The sequence below is a fragment of the Triturus cristatus genome, chromosome 2_1 (assembly GCF_964204655.1).
Source record: "Triturus cristatus chromosome 2_1, aTriCri1.1, whole genome shotgun sequence".
NCBI lineage: Eukaryota > Metazoa > Chordata > Amphibia > Caudata > Salamandridae > Triturus > Triturus cristatus.
In genome coordinates, this window is record NC_140581.1 from 3885569 (window position 1) to 3913283 (window position 27715).

At 46.7% G+C, this 27715-nt stretch overlaps 1 protein-coding gene across 6 annotated transcripts in view; it reads left to right on the top strand.

The window, feature by feature from the left end:
* LOC146863586 (uncharacterized) overlaps positions 1-27715 on the top strand; it is a 192509-nt gene that overhangs the window by 39999 nt on the left and 124795 nt on the right. For all 6 annotated transcript variants that reach the window (XM_085627535.1, XM_085627529.1, XM_085627539.1 and 3 more), the window contains one exon: positions 15253-15526. The gene's annotated coding sequence lies outside the window, so the exon portion shown is untranslated. The remainder of the gene's footprint in view (positions 1-15252; positions 15527-27715) is intronic.

Consider the following 27715-nt stretch of genomic DNA (forward strand, 5'->3'; position numbering starts at 1 on the left):
CACTCTCTACACTAACCTACTTCCCCACTTGCCCTGAGTAAGTGACCAGGAGCCCAGCTCCCACAGCCGCGTGGCTTGCCAGACAGCAGCCACCAACCAAGGCCCCCCTATCCCTCATAGGATAACATTGGGCCTAACTCTCTCTGCACCCGGCCGTCCTGAAACCGCTGAGGGTGAACCAACTGTACCAACCTGACACTGGGGGACCCCTGAGTCCATGCCCGGAATTTCAACTCTGCCAGTCGAGTACTTACCCTTAAACCGCTAACTTCATTTTCCTCATAGGGTAACATTGACTGGCTTTTTCTTCAAAAATCTTCTAAGTGTGAACTTTTCAAAACTGCAAAAATTCACCAAAAATCAGCCAAGTGACAAAAACGAATTTACTCACCTGCTCCTAGGTGAGCTCCCAGTGCTGGATCTTGGTGCCCAGCCCTGACCCTGAAAAGTGTTCACAACTATACTTACCTCTAACTCATTTTTCTCCCATAGGAAACCATTGTCTGCTTTTCTGTGAAATTTCTTCTAAGTGTCCATTTTTGCAAATTTGAAATATTCTTTTAAAATCGTACCATTTCTGCAAACGAAATTACTTACCTGTTTTTGATAAGGACCCCAGTCCTGGGTCTAGGTACCCAGTCCTGGATTACTAAAGTAACGATAAAGTACTCTACCTGCAATTTGAATTTCTTGCCATAGGGATCCATTGAATGTTTTCTCTGAAATATTTTCTAAGTGCTAACTTTTGAAATAGCTAAATATTATTTAAAAATCATTACAGTTATTAAGTCGACTTTCATCACTTGATTCTGAATACTGACCCAAGGCTGGTTCTAGGAGCCAGACCTGGAATTCTAAAAGTAATCTGAAAAGTAATTTATTACAAATAACCTGAATTTACCATTGAGCTCAATGCATTGTTATGTTTAGGAAATAGGGTTGTTTATTGCAACCAACTGTGACTGTTTACACAAATTTATTGCTTAAGACAAAAGTATTTATATTCAACCTCTCATTCTGAGAAAGTATATTTTTACCCCCTTTGTGGTTCTAAAAATAAAACAAGCATATATTTTATATATATAAACCATTGGCCTAGAGTTCAGTTATTGAGTGTGTGAAACCATTTGCTGACTGAGTGTGTACAATAAATGCTTTACACTGTCCTCTGGTACTGCCTTACTGCTCGACCAAGCTACCACTTTTGAGAGTAAGGTCATACCTAACTTTGACCTCTATCAGCCTCTGGGGGACTGTGGACTCTGTACACCCTGTACCTATTAGGGAACAGTATATACAGAGCCACTTTCTCACAATCGCCAACCATCGTGTAGGGTGAACCAGAGTCAGCCAAAACGGGAAATTGTTGACCACCAATCAATACTTCGCACACGGGCATGTCTAAATCATCACCATCCACCAGTCCATTCTCCTTGACACTAATGAACAAAAAATGAACAAAAAACAGTCTGCTATACCTACAATTTTTTAACTAATGCATCTAAGTCAATTTTTGAGACAAAAACCACTCTATCTAGACCATGCATAAATTAGGATGCAAAACAAATAAAGATGTTTATCCTTTTTTTAATTTTCAAATTAATTGAGAGAAGCTTACTTTATATGTGTACAAATAGTAAATTGCAAAGACAATTCAACAAACAAAGGACAAAATGGTCCTACAAAACAATAACGCCCATGGAAAATCTGAGATATAAAATTATTCAAAGCTTTCATTCATACTCAATCACACCATAATGACATATGAAACATACATCCTAAAGTCTAAAAAAATGAACAATTTAAGGGCCCAACGTGGTAGGCGAGTCTTATCGGGCGTGAAACCACACAGATAGTGAATTGAAGATAAAGGTTATACAATCAAAGAATTCAAATATGGAAAGAAGAATGAAAAAACAAAGGATTATTCTTTTGAGATTGTAAGATCTTAATAAATCTGTGTGACGAACAATTCAGTTCAAGACGCCGACGCGCGTTTCGGTGTGACACCCCCTTTCCTGGGGTAACACCTTCTTCAGGGCATAAAATTATTCAAGTGCGATTTCCATGGGACCTATCAGGTAATAAACACAAAATATAAACATAATATACAAATTCTAAGTTATTACATTTAAGGATCTAACATTTTAGGCAATAATACATGTCAATCATCAAATTGGATGAGCACTGGTCTAGGCAATTGAGAGGTTAAGAACCGGATGCATGGTTTATATTTGGACGTTGCACACATAATCAAGATGAAATGAAAACATGAAAATAAACATAAAAAATAAAGTCAGAGAAGAATGATCAGTTTATAAGTGAAACAATAAGGAGACAGTTTGTGATAGATACCAAAAAGTGAATTAGGGTTACTAATTCCTTTCCTGTTCCTAAACGAAACAGATGGCTCAGAGATATAATACAAGAACATGCTCACCAATAAACACAGGGAAATTGTCCTCAAGTTCAATTGAACAAATTCAGAATTTCTTGCAGGGGACGTGTGTAGCAATAGAATGAAGCTCGTCCTCTAGAGGGGGTAATAGATCTAAAAGTAAACACGGAAGGAATTTTCGTTTCAGTAGTTGAGCACATTTAAAGGATGTTGTATAACATGAACCACAAGTAATAGGACAGATCTACCTGAGGTCAGCGAATCAAAAAGTATCTTTTGTGAGTGCTCCTAGACAGGTAAGTTGAGGTTCTAAGCCTGAAAGGAGAAGCACACACACTGTTAATGAACCGTTCTAAGGAAGACTCAAGATAGCGTGCGACAGATTTAGTTAATGGGGTCAGCCACCTACTTGATAAATAGATGAAAAGGGTTAACCGCGCTGCTTTAATTGGATTGGGCAATAACACGGGCTTAAAAAAATCGGTGGCATTGTGTTATTTGAAGTTTACTTTCAATCCCCCGCGCTCTTCGTGAACGCTAATATCATTTGGTCTGTTTGCTCTCAGATTTCGCGGCAAGCCCGTGTTATTGCCCAATCCATTCTGAAGCTGATTTCATGTCCAGACTGAGCAACGTGGCATTCCTTTTCAAAGTACCGAGTCAGGGAATCTTCCCATGGTGAGCGACTTGTAAAACCGGGGGTATTGTGCAAGTTGAAGTGTTTCTAAGCCCACGTTTTCGTTTATTATTTTTTTCTAACACCAATGTCTATTGTCTTTTAACTCCCAGACCTCGCAGAAGTTCCATACCATCTTTTTATCCACACCACCACATCTAAATCGGCTCTACGTTCTGTTAAAGCAGCGCGGTTAACCCTTTTCATCTATTTATCAAGTAGGTGGCTGACCCCATTAACTAAATCTGTCGCACGCTATCTTGAGTCTTCCTTAGAACGGTTCATTAACAGTGTGTGTGCTTCTCCTTTCAGGCTTAGAACCTCAACTTACCTGTCTAGGAGCACTCACAAAAGATACTTTTTGATTCGCTGACCTCAGGTAGATCTGTCCTATTACTTGTGGTTCATGTTATACAACATCCTTTAAATGTGCTCAACTACTGAAACGAAAATTCCTTCCGTGTTTACTTTTAGATCTATTACCCCCTCTAGAGGACGAGCTTCATTCTATTGCTACACACGTCCCCTGCAAGAAATTCTGAATTTGTTCAATTGAACTTGAGGACAATTTCCCTGTGTTTATTGGTGAGCATGTTCTTGTATTATATCTCTGAGCCATCTGTTTCGTTTAGGAACAGGAAAGGAATTAGTAACCCTAATTCACTTTTTGGTATCTATCACAAACTGTCTCCTTATTGTTTCACTTATAAACTGATCATTCTTCTCTGACTTTATTTTTTATGTTTATTTTCATGTTTTCATTTCATCTTGATTATGTGTGCAACGTCCAAATATAAACCATGCATCCGGTTCTTAACCTCTCAATTGCCTAGACCAGTGCTCATCCAATTTGATGATTGACATGTATTATTGCCTAAAATGTTAGATCCTTAAATGTAATAACTTAGAATTTGTATATTATGTTTATATTTTGTGTTTATTACCTGATAGGTCCCATGGAAATCGCACTTGAATAATTTTATGCCCTGAAGAAGGTGTTACCCCAGGAAAGGGGGTGTCACACCGAAACGCGCGTCGGCGTCTTGAACTGAATTGTTCGTCACACAGATTTATTAAGATCTTACAATCTCAAAAGAATAATCCTTTGTTTTTTCATTCTTCTTTCCATATTTGAATTCTTTGATTGTATAACCTTTATCTTCAATTCACTATCTGTGTGGTTTCACGCCCGATAAGACTCGCCTACCACGTTGGGCCCTTAAATTGTTCATTTTTTTTAGACTTTCGGATGTATATTTCATATGTCATTATGGTGTGATTGAGTATGAATGAGAGCTTTGAATAATTTTATATCTCAGATTTTCCATGGGCGTTATTGTTTTGTAGGACCATTTTGTCCTTTGTTTGTTGAATTGTCTTTGCAATTTACTATTTGTACACATATAAAGTAAGCTTCTCTCAATTAATTTGAAAATTAAAAAAAAGGATAAACATCTTTATTTGTTTTGCATCTTAATTTATGCATGGTCTAGATAGAGTGGTTTTTGTCTCAAAAATTGACTTAGATGCATTAGTTAAAAAATTGTAGGTATAGCAGACTGTTTTTTGTTCATTATTGATTTATCCCCTGCTGCTCTACCTCAATTGATTTAGGGGTTCCCCTTTTGTAGTGGCATTCTCCTTGACACTACATACAAACTTCTTCTCCTCTTCAACATAACGCACAACCTGATTACCTTTGTACTGGCAAACTCTGGCATAATGGCCCTTTTTGCCACACTTATTACAAATTACAGACCTTGCAAAGCAGTTAGAACTATTAGGAAGATGCCTGTCACTACCACACCTAAAACACTTAAAACCAGGTCTGATATTCTTGAACCCACTCTGTTCAGAATTGGAAGTCTTGTAATTAAAAGTAGATTGTTCAGAGTCTTGAATCTTTTTATCCTTGTCACCAACATTTCCCTTGAACCCCACCTTACCTTCCCTAGAATCATCTTTCTTCAAATCATATTTTTTTTATCTCATGAATAGCTTTTTCATCAACTGAAGCATCATTACCTTTCTCAGGTCTCATCTCTCGCACCCACATATTAGTGTTCTCCATACCCTCAACAATGGCTAGGGTTTCTTTAAGATCAGGATTCTTGGCAAGAAGCTTTTGCTGCACCTTCACATTGTTTGTGCATCTAACAACTTGATCCCTGATCAAAGAGTCAGTCAGTTGCTCAAACTCGCAAGTGCGAGCTAACGTCTTCAAAGCAGCCACATAACTGGTAATTCTCTCATGCTTACCCTGAACCCTGCTAAAAAACATATGACGTTCCAAAACCACATTAATTTTAGATCCAAAGTGCCTCTCAAGCATCATGCTGGACATATCGTAAATATTCTCAGGCTCACCGTCCCCACGCCCAAGAACAATCTCATCCAATCCATCATACACATGTCTGCCCTCAACCCCCAAATTATGTAACAAAGTGGCTTGCTTGCGTACTGCTGAAAATTTTTCTCCCCCAATAGCTAATAAATACGAATCAAACAAAGGCTTCCATCTCTTCCACGGTAAAATGGGGTCACCCGATTCCGAAAGAAATTGTGGGGTTTGTGACATACCAGTAGCCATGGTGTAAAAGCACAAAAAAAACTAAATCTAAACCTATAGTTAAGTGAACAAATGCACAATAATGTCCCACAATTGATAATGAGAGTATCACTGACCTACACCCACAAGAAAACAGTACTTCAGTAAGTAATGTTGGTGTTGATCACGGAGAGATCATGAAGAAATGCCCCTTAAGACTCCACACGAAGAAATGTGCATGTCAAGAATAAATAAAGAACAGTACCTCCACAAGCAACGTTGATCATGAACAAATATGAAGAAATGTACGCATCAGTGCGCGCATCACTGCGCAAGTGCTGGACAAAAACAAGGATCCTTTAATGAAACGGAGGTGTGCGCATCACCGCGCATGTGCAGGGCAACAACAAGGCTCCTCTAACAAAATGAAGGTGTGCGCGTCACCGCGCATGCACAGGGAAAGATTCAGCCCTCAGCGCGTGAGAAATCCAAGGAGAATCACTCCCCAACGTGCATATGTCGCACTGAAAGCTTAACGCTAACAAAACAGTGGTGTGCGCATCACCGCGCCTGCACAGAAGCTTCACACATCAGCGCGCATGTCAGAAGGATCAGCTCAGAGTTCGCTGCTTCCTTACTGCCTCCAACGCGCATGCGCGAGCTCCAAATCTTCCCGCAACCCGAAAAGCGCTCCCTGTCGCACCGGAACCCTGCCTCTCAGCCCGAAGCTTGCCGACAGCGTCACCTCCACTCGCGTACAGAAGAAACCACAGGAAATCTCCACGCCAGGGATCCAGCGACCAACGGCAGCTCACGTCATCAAGGCAACCAAGGTAGGCGGAGTACAGCCGTTGTCAACCGTTCACTTTCCGAGGCATAGACAATATTAGTCCTTCCGGAAATGCAGTAGAAATAGCAGGTTTCCTAGCAGGTTTTCTAGTAGGAATCGCCAATTCTTTTAGAAGGAGCAATCTTCATCTCACACGTCTGGGTTCGATGGGGAAACCAGTGGTCCTCACCTGTCCCCACACAGGTTCAACTCGTCGCCAGTGTAAAGAAGACGAAGGAGGCGTGATAGTCTTCTTGTAGATTTAATTAAGTTCCAACAAATAGGACCACTGAAACAAGAGTGGCACAGCATCCAACAGTCACAGCTTCAACTGCCCAAGCTCTCACCCTTCCAGAACCTCCCCACACAATTCCACTCCATGACGCCCGGAATGTACACATACATTCCAGACACAAGAGGGGAAAGCAAAGTAGGACTAAAAGGAAAAGGAGAAGGTGAAATAGTAACCCACAACACAGGGCCACTCGGGCGGCTGGGTGCAGGGTGCTTTTGAGCCTTCGGGCGGTCAATTGATTTCAATTGGAAATCTCTAGTTTAGAAAGACTGCAAACTCGGGGACGAGGATTCTTCAGGTGCCACCACCACTTCGAGAGGTAAGTTGGGTAGTTGGAGGATAGGTAGGTACCCCGGGATTGGGCACAGGGGGCCGCGGGGCGCCGGGTGCCTTTTGGTGTCGGGAAATCTTACCCTCTGTTGATCGCGGTTGGGGGGGGGGGCACCTGGTTCTGAGGCTGCAGGCTTCTTCAGGAGTGTCGAGGGAGGTCCTTAGGTGCCGGACTCGGGGTCACAGTTGCCGTGGGGTCATCCTTGTGGTCTTTGTTCACTCCGGCACAGGCCAGGCTTGGCTGGTGCAGAGTGTGCTGGGTTTGCGGTTCCGTGCTGCTGCCAGGGATTAGAAGTAGATTTTGAGTAGAGGCTCTACTCATGGGAGTCCAAGGGGGCTTAGAGTCAAGAGGTAGCCAGTTCCTCCGGGGTTTGTGAGGTTGCTGGCCACAAGAGATGCTGGGTTGGAGCAGGAGCAGGTTCGAGGGTCGACAGGCCAGTAGGGCTGGGGCCAAAGCAGTTGATGTCTTCCTCTTCCTAGCAGCTGCAGGGCGGTCTTCTTTCTTCTAGCTCTTCTTCGGATTTTGGAATCTGGAATCTGGGGAAGGAAGGTTCAGGGTGCCCCCAAATACTAGATTTAGGGGCGTTACAGGTAGTTAAAGGGCATGTACCAATGGGTCCCTGTCCTGGGGTGGGTACACCCCCTATCCTCACTCTCTCCTGTGGGAGGGGGGCAGTAGCCTAATCCTGATTGGGCAGGGCTCCCCATCTTCAAGATGGCGAGAGCCCGGGGATGTGCTTCACCTCGCCTCCCCCACCTGAGGGGTGGGGTTGGCAGGCTGGCACGTCCTCTGTCCTTATTTGGGGTATCCAGCCAAGCTTCCCACCAGAGTGGGGGGTTGCAGTGGCCTGGGGAAGCTCACAGAGGCGGCATGCCTTTGAAGCTTCCCCCTGCCCATCCTGAGGGAGGAGATTTAGCACCTCGCCCAGGATGTGAATTGTTGCAGACCCAGGAGAGCAGGGGCTCTCCTACCCAGGGGTCCAGCAACATGTCTGCTGTGTGGCAGCCTAGGCAGCCTCAGAACAGACGTGGATTGTAGGTTCGGTTTGAGGGGGCCTCTCTAAGATGCCCTCTGTGGTGCTTGGTACATTAAATCCCACACTGGCATCAGTGTGGATTTAATGTCCTGAGCAGTTTGATACCAAACTTCCCAGTCTTCAGTGCTGCCATTATGGTGCTGTGGAGTTCGTGTTTGACAAGCTTCCAGCACCATGTACTCTTAAATGGCAGCACTGCATTTACAGGGCCCAGGAATGGACCTGGGTACTGTAGGGGCACAGGGCTCCTGCCTCTGTGCCCACACCACTGGCATAGTGCACCCAGCTAGAGGGGTGGCTGATGTATGCCAGGGCAGTGTAGGTTGTGGGCATGGCACACAGGGATATGTGCCATGGCGTCTCTCGGTTTTGTCTTGTACCCAGACACTCAGCCTGCCAGGGCAGTGTGTGTGTGTTAGGGTACAGGGCCACTAATGGTGGCACAATGAGTGCTGCAGCCCTTAGATGCCTTCCCTGGTCACAAGGCCCTGGGTACCTAGGGTATCACTTACCAGGGGCTGACATGTGGCCAGGGTTTGCTAATTTGGTGTTGAGGTTTCTGTTTGGGGAAGGAACATAGGCACTGGACACCTGATTGGCAGGAGTCCAGGGCACACTCAGTCAAAGTACATTCAGCAATTCAGTAAAACGTGGGGGCATACCATGCAAGAAAGATGGCACTTTCTCACACAGGGGTTATAAGAAACAGCAATTGACTTTTGCCCTAAATAAAGCCAATAATCTGCAAAGAGATATCCTGCTCCTGCCCCAATCCATTACTGTCTGAGAAAGAGAGTTTGGAGAAAGATGCTTGTCCTATTCGGTTGAAAACTTTTAGTGCACAAGAACGGGTTATTCGCAAGATTATCTATTCAGAATGGCCTATTGTTTTGACTGATAACATTCTTGGTCCCATTCTACCCAGCTTACCAGCCATCCCCTTCGAAAGGGCGCCCTCTATGAGGGATGCCCTTGTTAAATCTTTGCCTGAGGTGAAATCCAAAAGTACTTGGCTTACTAAGACAGGCTTTTTTAAATGTAATTCTTGCCGTGCGTGCACATTTGCCAAGAATAGTACTCACTATAAAAACAGCATTTAGTGAGAAGGAGATAACTATTCATGATCATCTCACCTGTCGTACCGAATATGCTATTTACAAATTGAAGTGCACCTGCAATCTGGAATACATCGGCAGTACGAAGCTCCTGGTGCATAAACACATACTTTAGCACGTTAGGGCCATCGTGAATTCTGACCATGATTATCCGGTGGCCAGACACTTCAAGTCTATTCATGACAACAAATTGAAGGACTTGGAATACACAGTCATAGGGTCAGTTCCTAACCCCGGACGGGGAGGAAATCGAGATAAGCTATTGAGACAACGAGAATCCCATTTTATTTTAGCTCTCGACACAAGTGTCCCTAATGGTCTTAACATGAATGAAGATTTGCACAATTTTTTATGATGTTTTTTGTATGATGGTTATTTATCATGATGGTAATGTAGTATGATGGTCATCTGTTCCATTGGATCAGAGTTATGTATATATTTTTTGCTCTCTGTAAAAGTGGTTTGTTCTGTGATTTTACTATTTTTATTGCACTTTCACTTTAGGATCGTTTAGGTCTAAGCGATTCAGGGTTTTTTCCCTTGCTGCTAGTGTTAGAGTATTTTTTGCACTGCACTATTTTGCACTATTTGCACTATGCACTTCGTTTTTTATACAGACTAATTATTATCACATGGCATCTCAATTGTGTATATATATATATATATTTTTTAGCATGCAATTTTGATACTAACTGATTTTATACCTTTTTGTTCTCCTTTTAGCATTGGGTCTCTTTAGTTCTGATCAGTTACCTGACAATATTGCACTTGCACTTTATTGTGGAATTATTTGCTGCTAATTAGACCGATCTGTGATGGACAGTATGTATCTGTATTCTTAGAAACCATTTGCATGACAGATATGTGATTATATGATGCCTCATTTTTAGGTCTCGCCTTGCTATCGCGTAAGCGATCGCAAAGCGAGGCTATTGTAAAAGCGCATTTCAAAGTGCTCCCAAAACGCGGATTGCATTGCTAGCACGTGCACAATCACGCGCTTGGGGCCGCCATGCACTCCGCTTTTTGGGAACACTTCAAAGGGTTCGCTCCCCCGCCTGGAATGCGCTCCCCCGCCCTCAAGCGCGCGCGCACCACGCTCCGCCGGGCTTGTTTATTCTCGTGTCAGCGCGTTCGGTTTCACTTTCACTGCTGCATCCGCTCAGTGGATAAGAGACGGATGCAAAACGTTGCAGAGCGCGTTTGCTTTCATACTCACAGTGTTCATTGCAGTCCCTCGTGTGTTGTGCTCCATCATGGCATGCTTCTCGTTTCTATATTTCCAAGCACCGTAGTTTTGTCTTGAAACCATCCCGTTTCAGCCATTTACACCCGAACTGAGGCTGAGCCTGTAGGCGTGTCCACCGTTTCCCATTCTGATGCTTCTTGGATTAAAAATGCAATTTTACCCAGAGATAGTTTAAGCATTATTTCACCAACTAGACTCATATAGCTCAACGATGTTTATCAATCACAGACACGATTTCGCCAAATTCGGCCACAGCAAAATGCATACCATCAGGCATTCGAGCCCATCACACTCGACCTTTTTGGTTTCTAGGGCCACTTGGGTTTTATCCTCCATCCAGGAATAATGATGACACAACCTTATGTCCTGCACAAATTCGTATGTACAGTATTTGTTTTCAGAATACTTGTGTAAGCACAATACATTAGGTGCCAGGAGTGGCCATTCCCTTAACTCCGTGTCAGTTCCTCCTCGGTGACATTCTCTTTTCTTTCTCAACAGATACATATTAAAAAAAAATCCTGGCTCACAATTCGCCTAGCTGATATTATTGAAGCAGCCGAAACCCTGTCTTTCCCTGTATTTCCAAAGCCTTCTAATTTGTCCAGCATTCTTTTATTCCGCAACAGAACAAGAGACAAACACAACCTTCGTTCCCTTCAGCACCCCCTCCCAGCTCCTTCCCAAAATGTAGGTTTGTGTTTGTGTACCCACCCTACCTCTCTACCCATTGGGCGGCATGTCTCGACTCCAGACTCTCATACCAACCGCCTTAATCTAGGGACTGACTCCCCCGACAGGAAACTTTAAACGTGCAGTACTCGTTTTCATCCAATCAGATCTCACTGCATTTGAATGCTGGACAACATTGGCTTTCCTGCTCTGCACCCCCTAGGGCTCAGTCAGCAGGCGGTACTGATTTAGCTCGGTCCTTCGTTATCGGCTCCTCTACCAGGATGCGCCGGCACCTTCTGCTGCACTTTCTTTGAAGCTGCGGCGTGTCGGACTATCCCACCTCTCAGCCCACTGCTCTGGGAAGGCCTGGCGTTTCATCCGCCGCCCGGGCCTTCCTAATCTCCATTTAGTCACAGCAGTTAGATGGTCATGGTGCCGCTGATAACACAGTGCGGCATCAGAGCCCTGAGCCCCGTGGAGGCCTGGGATTTCTCTTCACAACGCATGGACCTGCAGGAAGCGCTAGGCCTGGTTGGCTGAGCCAAGCCAATTATTTTGTTGGACTCCTCGCTGTGTGATCTGGGGATCAATGCTACTTCAAGACAGGCCACTGAACTTCTTTCACCAGCTTTGACCACTTTCTATATTTAAATACGCCGGACGACAACATTATGTAGCTGGTAAATAAGCAGGCTTGTCCTATCCAAAGATGTTCCTTTCAGGACATTCCCTCTTCATGTACTGCAGCCCAGCCAGCTGCTACTTCAACATGCTTATCCACGATGATATCTGCGATGTCACACTCAAAAGTGCTTTCCAGGACCGTGAATTATTTATTCACTAGCTGCAGCCTATTGTTTCTGTGAAAGATCCAAACGCCAAGAAAGTTATGTATAGCTGCATTGATTGCTTTATTTTAACTACATTGTTTAAGTAATGCGGAGAGCGAACTGTGGAAAAGGAGAGAATGATGGAAAAATGTGTGAGAGGGAAGGCACAGAAAGGCTAGTTTATAGAATAAACAACACTGCGAAAAGCATTTACAGTGCAATATGGCATTGTAAATGACAATGCCTTTCATTGATGTGTTAAGAAAACCTGCCAAGTACGTGTTTACTCACCGCATGCAGGTTTTCAAAACACATAAATCAAAGGCAGTGTCATTTGCAATGTCAATAGCTCAAACTCTCGCAAATGCGAGACCTATTGGATTGCAAATGCTTGTTCATGTTTGGCTCTTTATACACTCAGGTCGACTAACTTCTTTTTCATTGGTTATTGAGAGAACTGTACTTTGTGGTTTTGTATTTTGGGCACTTCCCGAATATTGTTTTTAGCAGACATCACCAACCTCTATTTTAGGTTGCTGATTGGTGGATGCCTTATATATTTTTGCACTATGTATGAAATTATGTTTTCATTTATTGTATTCCGCTGCTATTAAATCAGGTACTTTATTACGCATTGTCATTTGGAAATTGTCCATGATGATGGTAAAGTTCGAACGTTAGAAACTGACCGCATTAGTGCCGCAGTCTGTCTTCTATATTGTTTTACAGTGATAGTCTGTTTCTTCAGTTGATTGTGCACATTTTTAACCTTAAATACGTCAGTGTGGAGACGCATCATGTGATCAAGCTCCCCTCGAGGAGCGAAATGCGTCATGGCAAGCACTGCTCCTGTGAAATTTTGGTTTCAATAAATTGACACGGCTTCACCCACCTATGCCTTGTGGGAGTCCGTGGTTTGTCCCTGGAGTCTGGCCGTGCCTGTGGTTCCGCTGAGGGGAAAAAGGGTGGACAGAACGTTTTCCATTAAAACAAATATATATGCACTCATTCTGACGTGCTCAGACCCTCGCGCTCAGAGGGTTCGGCGGGCGCGTGCGCTCAGAGTGGGGGGGGGGGGGAGGGGGGTGACGCGGTCGGGCGCTCTATCAAGGCCATGCTTTTTGCCTGAATCCCCATGAGTAGATCTGCAAATGATTCGTGTCCCTAGATATACCCATTTCTTTATACTTTAATAACTCCAAAACTACTGAACAGATTTACAGCAAGTAACAACAAGCAGTGGCATATCCAATAGGTCTCGCCTTTGGGACCTTATAAGTGTTTAGCCATGCAACACTTGATGTTGTTGCACCAAGGATATTGTGCTGGATAACTAAACACTTATAAGATCCCAAAGGCGAGACCTATTGGCTATGCTAATTCTTGTTAACTGTGTGTTTGAAAATGCCAATTTTTGAAAGTGGGCATTTTCTTGCTTTAGCATTCTGTGTGCCTCTGCCTGTTTGTGTATTCACCATCTGTTGGAGTGAAGGGAGCTGGGGATGTGCATTCTAGACAGTCACAAGGGGGAGTGGAGGTGTGTCCTTCCTGCCTGGGTGACTCCTAGCCAGGCTGAATGCACCCTTCTGCATTTAGAGTGGTGGTTGGAGTATTTTTACTGGGACCTGAATAGGCTCGCTCTCCTTTGCATAATGCTGTCTCCACCTCCTGCTGTCAAGCTGCACAGGGGAGGACAGAACTGGTTTGGACTGAGTTCAGAGACCCTTGCCACAAAAAGACCAAGGAGAAAATGGGGTATGAGTAATGGACCTAAAACCCCAGAACTTTAGATCACTTCTGGAATCAAGAGGGACCTCTGCCAAGGAAGAAGAGCTGTGAGGTGTACTGCCCCTTTGCTGTGCGTTGCTTTGCTGGGTTGGCCTGCAGTTGCTGCTTCTGCCAAGGAGAGGACAAAGACTGGACTTTGTTGTGAAACCTGCTTGAGAAGGATCTCTAAGGGCTTGTGTGTGCTTGCCTCCTATTCTGAAGTCGCAGGGACACAAAGCCTTCACTGACCGCTTCCTTGAACTCCACTGCTGGGAGTTCTGACCTGCTATGAGAGCCTGAAAACCAATAATTCTGTCTGTTAGCAGCAGTTTATTTCAGCACAGCACAGCTGTGGGGAAGAAAGTTTTGACACACTGTCTCATGCGGCCAAAGAAATCGACAGATCACCTGCCGGCGGCCTGAAGAACCAATGCATGCCGAGTCCCGTGCAACAATCTCCGAAGTCTGAGATCACCGACTGCATAGCAGGCCCTGCTGCGACTAAAAGAATTGACACATCGTGGAACTGTAGCTGAAGAAATCGACGAAGTGCCTGTGTGACCACCGCCTCATCCACCTTCAGCGCATCCAGATTTCCATGTATCGCATTTGTACGCCACATCAACGCTGGGGCTGCAGTAAGAAATTGACGCTTCACCTCCCTGCACAGTAAGCAACTGACGCATCACCTCCCCTGCTTGGCAGTAAGGAACTGACGCATCACCTCCCTGGAGCAAGGAACTGACCATCACCTCCCCTGGAGCAAGGAACTGACGCATCACCTCCCTGGAGCAAGGAACCGATGCATCACCTTCCCAAAGCATAAGGAACTGATGCATCACCTCCCCTGTATCAAGGAACCGAGGCATCACCTTCCCAAAGCATAAGGAACCGACTCCCCTGGAGCAAGGAACCGACGCATCACCACCCCTGGAGCAAGGAACCGACGCATCACCTCCCCTGGAGCAAGGGACCGACGCATCACCTCCCCTGGAGCAAGGGACCGACGCATCACCTCCCCTGGAGCAAGGAACTGACGCATCACCTTCCCTGCAGCTGTGTTTGCTTGTGGTTTTGATGCATCCCATGTACTCTGTGCTAAGAGCGACTCATCCATAATTTCCTATGAACAGAACTGTGTTTACCTTCTAAAAATCATGTTTTGATATCTGTATGTTGGATTTTTGTCGATTTTAGTCTTGTTTGGTTTAGATAGATATAGTTTATTTTTCTAAACTGGTGTGGTGTTCGTTTGTGGTATTTTCACTGTGTTAAATGTGGGTTATATACACATGCTTTACACATTGCCTCTGTAGTTTAGCCTGACTGCTCTGTGTCAAGGTACCAGAGGGTGAGCACAGGCAAACTTAGGTGTGTACTTTAAAAGAAAGGCTCCCTACTTGGACAAGCTGCCTACCTCTGCCAACTAGGGACCCCCAGTGCTAACACCGATGTACCATCCCTAAAGTGCAGTGAATCTGAATCATGCTTTGGTTTTCACAGGTGGACGCTAAAGAAGGGACCCCCGTCAGCATACCAGAGACTCCTGAGGCGCAGTGACCATGCCGGCTGCGGAGGTATGAGGATTCAAGCGGGGCTGTGCTTCTCCCAGGTGACAAGAGGTCAAAGTACTGACAGTGCTCCCGATACTGGCGGCTCTGGGAAGTGTGGAGTCGAGCAGGCGTGCTGCTGGGAGATCCGCTGTTGGAAGAGAGTGCCCTCCCTCCATTGCCTCAGGCCAGCAGAGCGCTATTGGACAGCCAGCATTACTACACAGGTGAGCATGGCCGGGGGAACGAGAAGAGCCTACAGGAATCACTGTGGGTGCAGGTGGGGCTCTGATCAGGTGAAAGAGGGCAGTCTGCAGGTACCACTTTATGCAGAGGGGCTCTGAGCAGGCGAGATAAGGCAGTCTGCAGGTATCACTGTATGCAGAGGGACTCTGGGGCTCTGAGCGTCGGAAGAGGGCAGTCTGCAGGTATCACTGTGGGTGCAGGAGGGGCTCTGGGGCTCTGAGCAGGCGAAAGATGCAGTCTGCAGGTATCACTGTATGCAGAGGGGCATGCCGGCTGTGGGGAAGAGGGGTGTGTCGGCATCAGTCTGCGGCGTTTGATGCTCAGGAATGCTGGGGGCTGAGCCTGAAAGCAGAGAACGTTGCAGGAGTGCATTACAATCTAGACCATGAATCAGTTATGGCGCATGTGTGGTAGTGGTGGGACTGTCATTTTAAGACTAGAGTACTGTGGGTGCACAGAGGGTCCTAACCATTCTATCCACACAATGCTGCTGATCCTGAAACCCTGTGTGGCCCACTTGCTGACTCTCCATGGATGCCACCCTTCAGGCATTTGCGCCTCATTGTGTGCCCTCTGAGATGCACCAGAGGAAACTTATGAAATCATCTGGTGGTGGCACTCCGACACTGCGAGGGGATGGTGCGGCTGATCCCCAATGAGCGCCGCAACACAGCAGGAGTCATTTGCCCAGTATTTGGATGGAATGGCTATCCGCCATGTTTGTTGTGCTCCACGCGGGCAGACTGCCAAAGTGGACAGGTGAGAATGTGAAAGGACGCCCCACGATGCGCAGCCTGAGGCCTGATGAAGCTTACTACAGATGACCGGACATCAGCAGGGAGGGGTGCAGCTGGAGCAGCAGACATGTTTTCTGGATTGGCCAAATAAATGGTAGTTTAACAGAAAGGGACCATTTTTCCCTGATGAATATTAATGGGTTTTAAGTATGCTTGAGCAGAACTGGGGACATTTAGAGAAGTGCTCGAGCCTGAAGACTGAGCCTGATGGATCCAGGAATGGCCCACCCTGGAGTGAAACGGTCTGGTAAGACGCGCAAGTATTCACTGAACATGGGCAGACATGGCCGTGGCAAAGCCCAGGCAGAACCGCTGGAAGAGAAAGGAAAAATGTGATGGCTGCAGGAAACCGTGGGTTGACTGTTTCTGAACATCGTTTGAGGAGCCTCTGGTTGGCCCTGCATATTCTAGACGTGCAGCAGGCCAACCGAGATATGGGTATTCTTTGCTGTAATGAATGAAGGTCACAAACGCCCAGGATAGATTTACAACTTAAGACCATTCTAAAGCACATAGTTCACAGCTTCATCGTAGGTCTGGTTCTGTCTCAAAGGGGGAGGAGCAAGTGTAGGGGCTTGATGGATTCCCGGCCTGTTGCTGTTTTGTGAAACTTTGTGTTTTGGCTGCAAGAAGCAGGTTTGGCCATTCACAATAGATCACAATGGGGGGGGGGATAAGAGTGGGGGACCTATTGGAAGATATCTTTCTTTACAAAATGATTGTTTCTACGTGTGACTCAACCCAACTTAGACGCTTTTAGCTTCTAAGTTGTTTTTGAAGGGTTCGGTCCCTGGAGTCATGTAGACAGGGAAGCAATGTAGCAGGGGTCTACATTGCATCCCTTCCCCACCTCCTTTGCGCCCTCCATGAGTATCTAATCATGCATAGCACCTATTGGGCACTTTCCAAAAATAATGCCGTACAACAGATAAAACAGTTCAGCAGTGCCTTCAACTTGTAGAAACAAGATGGTAAGGAAATTGTTTGTGTGTGATGCACCTGCCAGCAGCTGTGAGTGGGGGTTTCGATACTATTAATTCTGGGTCACCTTAAGCAAACTTGGAAAGCTTGCTTCAGGTGAACCCCAAATTAACCAGGGAGCAGAGCAGCTTGTGGACCACACAGTGTCTGCTGCACTCGAGGATGGCCGCTAGCTCCAGAGGCCTATGTACAGGTCGGCCTTCTCCAAAATGTTTCCACCATCCCTGAAGAGCATTGGAGTGTGTAAGACCCTGGCATCACCCTATGGTATTGCACCGAGTGAAGCAGTGACGGATCGTGCATGGATTACCAGGACTTAGGTGATCCGTAATCTGCTCAAGTCTGAAGTGACAGTCTGTTGTGCAAGACCATCTAGAACAATTGACTGAATGCATTTGTGTAAGTCTGCCTATGTGTTTACCACCTTAAAGCTCAAGGCCTCCTTTGTAACGTCTGACAGACACGAGTCCCACCCTCCAAAGTGGCCTGTCGCCTTCGCACTCTCAAGCCCTATGATGCATATAGTGACTGCATCGTTCTATCAGATATGGAAACTTCCAGGTCCATGTTCTATCGGTTCACCCAAATGAAGTGGGAGGACCGCAGTTCAGGGCACTGCTAACGGGGCGAGTGGGTCAAGCATAGTTTGTCTCTGGTAGCTCAACCGAACCATCATATAGAAACCTTGGTAGACGTGTGCAGTACCATCCCTTTCTCAGCCGCAAGAGGTGTAAGGATTTCATACCATCAGTTGGCAGTCTTCTTGCCAGCCTCTTCTTGTGACACCTCCTTTAATGCTTTGAAGCTGCTAAGGCTCCTTGTATCATTGGTTGATGCAATCCTGCAACCGGGGGTCCAGTTTCACTCCCTAACTGTGCGAGGTCCTGTAGTCTCTTGCAGTTTGGGATGAGCGAGGGTTCAAATACACCCTGTGCTTACTGTTCGAGTGAGAGTCGAGAGATACCCGTTTTGTTATGCACAAGATGCCCTGTGTTGGAAAGAGTTCTGATGGGAAAGATTAAATATTCATTCCTATATTCCCAAGACGCCCTGCGTTGGGATTAGTGTGGGTTGGAAGAGACCCTTTGCCTACTTCTTGAATGAGGATTGAAAGAGAGCCATTTTGAGATTGTGATTTCTTGAATTCATCATTTCTATCTTGCTTTCTTGATGTATTGTTTATTATTTACTGAAGGTGGGAGATATAACTGGTATTTCCCGTTTCACATATTTATTGTCCTTTTGGACAGGTATGGGCATTGAGCTGAAGGGGCTGAAAGGTTGCAGTTAGGACCGAGGTGGTTGATTGGGTTCAGAAGGGGCAGTTTCTGCAGTCTCTGGCTGTAGTTATTATGGTGTCAATGGGGTGCAGTTTGTTCAGTGTCTGGCTGTAGTTATTATTGGTTTCAGCGGGGCACTGATTGTGCAGTGTTTGGCTGTAGTTAATGGTGTAAATGGGGCACTGATTGTGCAGTGTTTGAATGTAGTTAATGGTGTAAATGGGGCACTGATTGTGCAGTGTTTGGCTGTAGTTATTAATGGTGTCAATGGGCTGATTGTGCAGTGTTTGAATGTAGTTAAGGGTGTCAATGGGCTGATTGTGCAGTGTTTGGCTGTAGTTATTAATGGTGTCAATGGGCTGATTGTGCAGTGTTTGAATGTAGTTATGGCGTCAATGGCTGATTGTGCAGTGTTTGGCTGTAGTTAGTGTGTCAGTGGGGCGCTGTTTGGGGAGTGTTATGGTGTCAATAGGCTGTTTTTGGAGTGTTTGGCTGTTAAGGGTGTCAATGGGCTGTTTGTGGAGTGTTTGGCTGTAATTAATGGTGTCAATGAGACCCTGATTGTGCTGTGTTTGGCTGTAGTTAATGGTGTCAATGGGCTGTTTGTGGAGTGTTTGGCTGTTATTAATGGTGTCAATGGGCTGTTTGTGGAGTGTTTGGCTGTTAATAATGGTGTCAATGGGCTGTTTGTGGAGTGTTTGGTTGTTAATGGTGTCAATGGGCTGTTTGTGGAGTGTTTGGCTGTTAATAATGGTGTCAATGGGCTGTTTGTGGAGTGTTTGGATGTTGTGTGAGAAAGTGCCATCTTTCTTGCATGGTATGCCCCCACTTTTTGCTGAATTACTGATGTGCTTTCACTGAGTGTGCCCTGGGCTCCTGCCAATCAGGTGCCCAGGGCCTGTATTCCTTCCCTAAAAACTGTATTGAAGCTAAATACCCAATTGGCATCTCTGGCCACATGTCAGCCCCTGGTAAATTGTACCATAGGTACCCAGGGCATTGTGACCAGAGAAGACCCCTAAGGGCTGCAGCACTTATTGTGCCACCCTTAGGGGCCCTGCACTCTGACACACACACACTGCCTTTGCAGGTTGAGTGTCCTGGTGCAGAACTAAAAAAATCGATGTGGCGCTCATCCCTGTGTGCCATGCCCACAAACCCACTGCCCTGGCATACATCAGTTACCCCTCTAGCTGGGTGTCCTATGCCAGTGGTGTGGGCACAGGTGCATGAGCCTTGTGCCCCTACAGTACCCAGGGCCATTCCTGGGCACTGTAAGTGCAGTGATGCCATTAAGAGTATATGGTGCTGGGAGGTTGTCATTACGAACTCCACAACACCATAATGGCTACACTGAAGACTGACAAGTTTGATATCAAACTTCTCACCACATTAAACACACACTGATGCCAGTGTGGGATTTAATGTAAAATGAACTACAGAGGGCATCTTAGAGTTGCCCCCCTGAAACCTAACCTACAATCCACGTCTTGTCTGAGAGGCTGCCTAGGCTCCCACACAGCAGACATGTTGCTGGACCCCTGGGTGGAGAGCCCCCTGCTCTCCTGGGCCTGCAACAGTGCACATCCTGGACGAGGTGCTAGGTCTCCTCCCCCAGGATGGGCAGGGGGAATCTTCAAAGGCATGCCGCCTTTGTGAGCTTCTCCAGGCCACGTGCTGTACTCAGCAACTGACCCCCACCAGTTCTGACCCCCACTCTGGCAGGAAGACTGGCGGGAAACCCTACGTCAGGAAAGGGGGTGTGCTAGCCTGTGCCAACTCCACCCCTCCGGTGGGAGAGGTGAGGTGAAGCACGACCCTGGGCTACCGCCATCTTGAGGATGGGGAGCCCTACCCACTCAGAGCTAGGCTCCTGCCCCACTCCCACAGGAGAGGAGCAGGATAGGGGTTGTACCCACCCCAGGACAGGGACCCATTGGTCCCTGCCCTCACCCTACCTGTAACGCCCCTAAAATTTGTATTTAGGGGCACCCTGAACCTTCCCTCCTCAGATCCCAATTTCGAAACAAGAAGAAGACCAAGAAGTAGACCTGCCGTGCAGCTGCTAACAAGAGGACGACACCAACTGACTTGGCCCCAGCCCTACAGACCTGTTGATCCTTGAACCTGCTCCTGCTAAATCCCGGCGTCTCCTGCGGACAGCAATCTCGAGAACCCCGGAGGACCTGCCTGCCTTGACCCTCTTAGAGACTGGGACTCCCACAAGCAGTGGCTCTGCTCAAACAGCAACACCCCTGGTGCGAGCCAGGAACTGCAAATCCAGCCCACTCTGCACCTGCCAAGCCCGGCCTGTGCCCGAGTGGACAACGACCCGGAGGACGTCGCCCCGGCGATTCTGACCTGGAATCCAGTGCCCAAGGACCCTCCTCGACGACCCAGATGACGCCTGCAGGCTCAGAACCAGGAACCCCCCCCAACCGCGACCAGCAGAGGGTAAGATTTCCCGACGTCCAAAGCCACCCCTGCACCCTGCGCCCCCTGGCCTCCTGTGCCCAACTCCAGTGTGCCTACCTACCCTCCAAGATCCCAACTTACCCCTCGAAGTGTTGGTCACTCCAGAAGATCCACCGTCCCCGAGCCTGCAGCCTTTGTTCCCTTTTAAAGATCTCTATCGTATAACATTGAGCGCCCGACGTCTCAAAAGCACCCTGCACCCAGCCGCACGAGTGCCCCTGGCAGAGCAACCTTTGTCCTATCCTACTTCCCCATTTGCCCTGAGCAAGTAACCAGGAGCCCAGCTCCCACAGCCGCGTGGTCTGCTAGCCAGCAGCCCCCAACCGAAGGCCCCCTGCCTCCCATTGGATAACATTGGGCCTAACTACCTCTGCACCTGGCTGCCCTTGTGCCGCTGAGGGTGTACCAACTGTACCTACCTGACCCTGGGAGACCCCTGAGTCTATGCCCAGAACCTTAACTCTGCCAGTCGAGTACTTACCCAAAAGCCGATAACTCACTTTTCTTCCATAGGCTAACATTGACTGGTTTCACTTGAAAGTGTGGCGTTTTGGAACTTTAAAATATTCATCTAAAATCAGCCAAACTACGAATTCCGATTTACTCGCCTGTGATCAGGAGAGACCCCAGTGCTGCATCTTTGAGCCCAGTACTGACCCTGAAAAGTAATTCTAACCGTACTGACCAGTAACTTGAATTTCCTTCCATAGGATATCATTGCCTGCTTTTTGCTGAAAAAGTTTCTAAGTGTCGATTCTTGAAACTTATAAATATTCTCTAAAAATCGTGCCAACGATAAAAACGTAATTACTTGCCTGTTTTAGATCGAGATCCCAGTGCTGAACCTAGGAACCCAGCACTAGATTACAAAAGTAACGTGAACATACTTTACCTGCAAATTGAATTTCTTTTCATAGGATAACATTGGTAATTTCAACTGAAAAAGTTTCTAAGTGTAAACTTTTAAAATACAATAATATTCCTTAAAAATCACTACTGTAACCAAAACGCTTTTACTTAACTGTTTACAGGACATGTCCCAGGACTGAATCTAGGATCCAGTCTTGAGGTTAGAAAAGTAATCTACAAAGTAACTAATTGCATTTAACTAGAAATTCCCATTGAGCTCAATGTTGCATTGTGTTTGAAATTGTGTTGCCAATTGCAACAAACTGTAACTATTGCATTCAAAAAGTCTATTGCCTATTTGAAAAGTATTTAACTAAAGTAACACATCCTGAGAAAGTATATTTTGATACCTTGTTGGTTCTAAAATAAAACAACCATATATTTTTCATATACAAACCATTGGCCTAGAGGTCAGTTCTGGAGTGTGTGAGACCATTTTCTGACTGAGTGTGTTCCTCAAATGCTTTACACTGTCCTCTGATACTGCATTACTGCTCGACCAAGTTACCACTTTAGAGAGTAAGGTTATATCTAACTGTAGCCTCTGCCAAACCTCTGGGAACTCTGTGCACACTGAACCTTACTTTGGTGCAGTATATACAGAGCCACTTTCTTACATGTTGTTAATGGTGTCAATGGGCTGTTTGTGGAGTGTTTGGTTGTTTTTATTAATGGTGTTGATGGGCTGTTTGTGGAGTGTTCGGTTGTTATTACATTTTTGTTTTTGTTTTATAGAGTTTTATATAGTGCGAACTTAACCCAAATCAGGTATCAGAGGGCTTTACATGAGCACCAGTTTTGTTACATGAGGACACATCCATTTTTGTTAGGCATGGGGAGATTAAGTGATTTGCCCAGAATCACAGGATGTTCAGCGTCATTGGCGAGACTCGAACCCAGTTCCCCAGATTAGAGGTCGACCGCCCTAGCCGTTAGCCCAACTCCTCTCCCCTTGAGTGTTTGGTTGTTGTTATTAATGGTGTCAGTGGGCTGTTGGTGGAGTGTTTGGTTGTTATTACATTTTTTTTATTTCTTTTATAGAGTTTTATGTAGCTCAAACTTGCTCCGAATCAGGTATCAGAGGGCTTTACATGAGCACCAGTTTTGTTACATGAGGACACATTCATTTTTGTTACGCATGGGTGTGAGAAAGTGGCTCTGTATATACTGTTCCCAAATAGGTACAGTGTGCACAGAGTCCACAATCCCCAGAGGTTTGGCAGAGGCTAAAGTTAGATATAACCTTACTCTCTAAAGTGGTAGCTTGGTCGAGCAGTAAGGCAGTATCAGAGGACAGTATAACGCATTTGTTGTACACACTCAGTCAGCAAATGGTCTCACACACTCGAGAACTGAACTCTAGGCCAATGGTTTGTATAAAAAATATATGGTTGTTTTATTTTAGAACCAACAATAGGTATCAAAATATACTTTCTCAGAATGAGATGCTTTTGTTAAATACTTTGCAATAGGCAATTGACTTTTGCAGGTAATAGTTACAGTTTGTTGCAACAGGCAACACAATTTCAAACACAATAATACATTGAGCTCAATGGGAATTTTAAGTTATATGCAATGGATTACTTTCAAGATTACTTTTCTAACTCCAGGACTGGATCCTAGATTCAGTCCGGGGACAGTTCTTGGAAACAATTGAATAAATTAGTTTTAGTTACTGTTGTGATTTTTAGATTTAACTTTGTTTTATTAAGTCTTTGCAAAAAATCAGATACAGTACAAGTCTTGTCTTTTCCTCTGCAAGTACAGTGCAGATAAACCCCGGGCTCCCTCCCAGCCCCCCGCAACTGTTAATTGTAGCAATAAATCGTCGAAGTCTTAAGTGTCCATGGGTGTAAGCGGGGTCGAGGTTCCCACTGCTTATTTGCTCATCCCCCTCCACCCCTCCCCAAAATGTCAAGAAAGAGCAACCCCCCCCCTCAGCCCCCTGGAAATCCCCCCCCTCCCCAACCGGTGTGCCATATCATACCTATTGAAGCCCTCACAGGGAGAACCACCCTTCGTCGAATTTCCAGGAGTGTGTCTGGAGGTCAGTGTGTCCGTAAGATGCAAGAGACGGTGATACTTTGGGCAGGTGACTTCATTAAATTCTGTTGATAGGAGTGATAGGATAGGTTAACAGACCGTGTGGAAGGACGCCGTAGACTGCGTGAGAGTTGCTTGTATGCGTTCCATTCCCACTGTGTACCATAATCTATGCAGCCAGCCCGTGTGGGTAGGTCAAGTTCGTGTTCCCCATTGCGATATGATGTGCTGGACAGCCGCTCCCATGGCCAGACCCATCTGTCGCCCCCTGAGAGACTTTAAATGAAATGTGAGTGCGTTGGGCAGCCCTAGAAGTGTATAGGCGGGGAAACGGGGGATTTCGGTTTCAAAGTGTTTGTCAATGTCATTAAGGACTGCTGTCCAGTAACCCGTCACTTCTCTACATTCCCATAGTAAATGGGTCAACGTGCCCTCCTCATCACATCCCCTCCAGCAAGTTAGACTACGGCTAGGGTTGCCCTTATTTAACCTAACCGGAGTCAAATACCAGTAAGTAACAACCTTCACCGCGGTTTCCTTGCTGGCAATGTTCCTGGCCGTGTGGTTGGCCCTATAATATATAGCCTGCCATTCCTTTACGGAGAGGCTTCTCCCCAGCTCTCTTTCCCAGCTCTTCTGACCCGCCGAAGGGTGCGAAGTGACCAGCGGGCAGATCATCTTGTACAAGTCAGTGATCAGCTTTCGGTCCGACTCTCTAGTAAGGAGCCATTTTTCAAAACTTGTCAGCTTTCTACCGACTAGGGGGCGTATTTCAGGCTGAGTCAACCAATGCCGAATTTGAAAATATTGATACCGTTGCGGAGCTGTGATGCCGTGATACATCGCTGAGCTGAATGAAGCCCTCAAGATCGAACAGATGGCCTACGGATCTACACGGGGACGTCCGCCACTGCTGAAATGCCCTCCTCTCTAATCTCGGAGGAAAATCAGGGTTATCGAATAAAGGTGTAGGTGGCGAAGGAAAAGTGGTGAGCCCCCTCCGAACCGCTACTGTGTCCCACACCCGCAACACTGAGTGTCTGGAGGTAGGCCGGCCTATCTGGGCTCTTTAGGAAAGGTATCTTCCAAAGCGATGTTTGCGCCATAGCCTTGTCTTGAAAGAGCCATCTCTTCTCCGACTCTGGTCGGCTCCACTCTACCAGGTATCGCAATTGCGCTGCCTTAAAGTAGTGCAATAGGTTTGGGATCCCCAGGCCTCCCTCATCCGAAGGTCGGTAGGAGAGGTCTCTGCGCATACGCGGGCGTTTCCCTGCCCATATGAAATGCTGCACTGCTTCTTGTAGCTTTTGTATGGTGTCCAGGGGCGGGTTCACCGGGATGGTCTGAAAGATATAAAGAAGTTTGGGTAATATAGACGTCTTCACCGCAGCGATACGACCAAGCAATGATAGGGGTTGCTTCTGCCATCTGCTTAGGTCACCCTGTATCTGGGAGGTGATATTCATGTAGTTCAGAGTAACCGTCTGCTCGGTGGATGGGGTTAGGACTATCCCCAAGTACGGGATTGAGGCCTGGAGTCGTAGACCCCCGTATTCCGAAGATGCATCACTGACTGCGTGTGTGTTACGGCCCAAAGGGAGGAGCATTGACTTCCCTCTGTTCATTTTAAATCCAGATACCCCCCCAAAGGTCTCCAGCTCCCTCAAGAAGGCAGGCACTGACTTTTTAGGGTTATCCAGTGCAGCCAGGATATCATCTGCGTATGTTCCCCCCCCCCCAAAGGCGATGTCGGTAATGTCAGGATTATCTCCGATCCTCTGCGCCAGAGGTTCTACATATAGCACAAAAAGGAGGGGCGAAAGCGGACACCCCTGCCGAGTGCCTCTCCTGATGTCGACACGGATCGTCGCTCTGGGTTTATCATAACAGCTGGCAACCTGTGCCCTAAAGCGATCCCCGATTCCGAAGTGGGCCATCGTTTTATCCAAAAAACCCCAGTCCACCCCGTCAAACACCTTCTCTCCGTCTATAGACAGGAGCATGGCATTCATCCCCTGGTAATGAGCTTTGTCTATTGGGAGCATAAGGCGTTTGGTATTATCACTGCATTGTCTGTTGGGGATGAAACCAGTTTGGTCCGGCTCGATGATGCCAGGTAGCCGTGGTCCAAGTCTGGAAGCTAGAACCCCTGTGAATAGTTTAAGATCCAGATTAAGTAGGGAAATAGGCCTATAAGCTGCGCACTGGGTGGCGTCTTTACCTGGTTTGGGTAGTACAATAATGTCGGCTTCAAACATATCAGGAGGGATCGAACCAGGCCCCTGGAATGAGTTGAAAAGTAGAGTCAGAAGAGGTTCTAGCACCGGGCAAAAAGATTTATAGAAACCAGCGGAGAAGCCATCCGGCCCAGGGGATTTCAAGGGCTTAAGGCGAGAAATCGCCCCCACCACCGCCTCTATTCTAATAGGCGCATCCAACGCGGCAGGCCCCGGCTGTATTGAGCGCCGTCGTTGCCACCCCCTCAGGTAAGCCTCTCTGTCTGTGTCAAGGGACCGATCCGTGCTATACAACGATGCGTAAAACTCGCTAAATGCTTCAGCAATCTGGTCATCGCTGACCAATTTCTCTCCTCAGGTGTTGTAAAGGGTTGTGATTTTCGACCGCTGTACCCGAGCTCTAAGCGCACTGGCAAGGAGACGTCCCGTCTTATCGCCCCCCACATAGTATGCATGGCGGAGCCGCAGGGCTGCATACTCTGCGCGATCGAGATCTAGGCCAGCGAGTTGCGCCCTGGCAGTCTTCAATTGCCTCCACACCCTGGGAGCCCCGGTGTGGCTGTGCACCCGCTCGAGTTCGACCACTTGAGCTGTTAAGGATTCCCGCTTCTCCCTACGCTCTTTAGCTTCTGCCGCCGAAATGGCTATCAGTTCCCCCCTTATTACTGCCTTAAGTGCCCCCCAAACTGCTGTCAAGGGTGTGTCCGGTGTATCATTAATGCTTTTGTGCAGCTGTTGGGCCACCCCCTTCCGTTGTAGTAGGGCCTACCGCAGTCGCCATCTACCCCCCGCCGTCTTAGTCCGAGGATCATCAATAGTTGCTACCACTGCGTCGTGGTCCGATATGGCGCCAGGGATAATATCTATGTCCCTCACAAGTGGTTGTAACTCCATGGATCCTATAAGGTGGTCAAGCCTGGCATAAGTTTGGTGCACTTGCGAGTAGAACGTGTAGTGCGTGCTGTGAGGGTGCGCCTCACGCCACAAGTCCACCAGTTTCCTTTGAGCCATCTACTCCTTCCCCTCCGGGGAGAGCGCTCCCGTGGAACTAAAGCGATGGCCTGATCTATCTGTCTCCCCCTCCATGACTAGGTTGACGTCGCCTCCCACAAGTGAGTATCGGCCTTGGGATCTTAAAATCTCTGTCAAAGCGTCTTTGAGAAAGGGTTCTTGCCCGTAGTTGGCAGCATATAGGGACCCTATTTTCATGGACAATCCGCCCACTCGTATGCTGTGAGTGAGTAGCCTACCTTTGATTTCCGCTACTTTATCTCCCACTTGAGCATGAAAATGCTTAGCAAATAATATAGCGACCCCGGCTTTCTTATCAGTGGTTGAGGAGTAAAGCTGTTGAGGGAACGCCTGGGACCGCATCCAATGCCAATCTTTGGACAGGAGGTGTGTTTCTTGCAAGAGACAAATCGAGGCGCCGGAATTCTCTAAATATG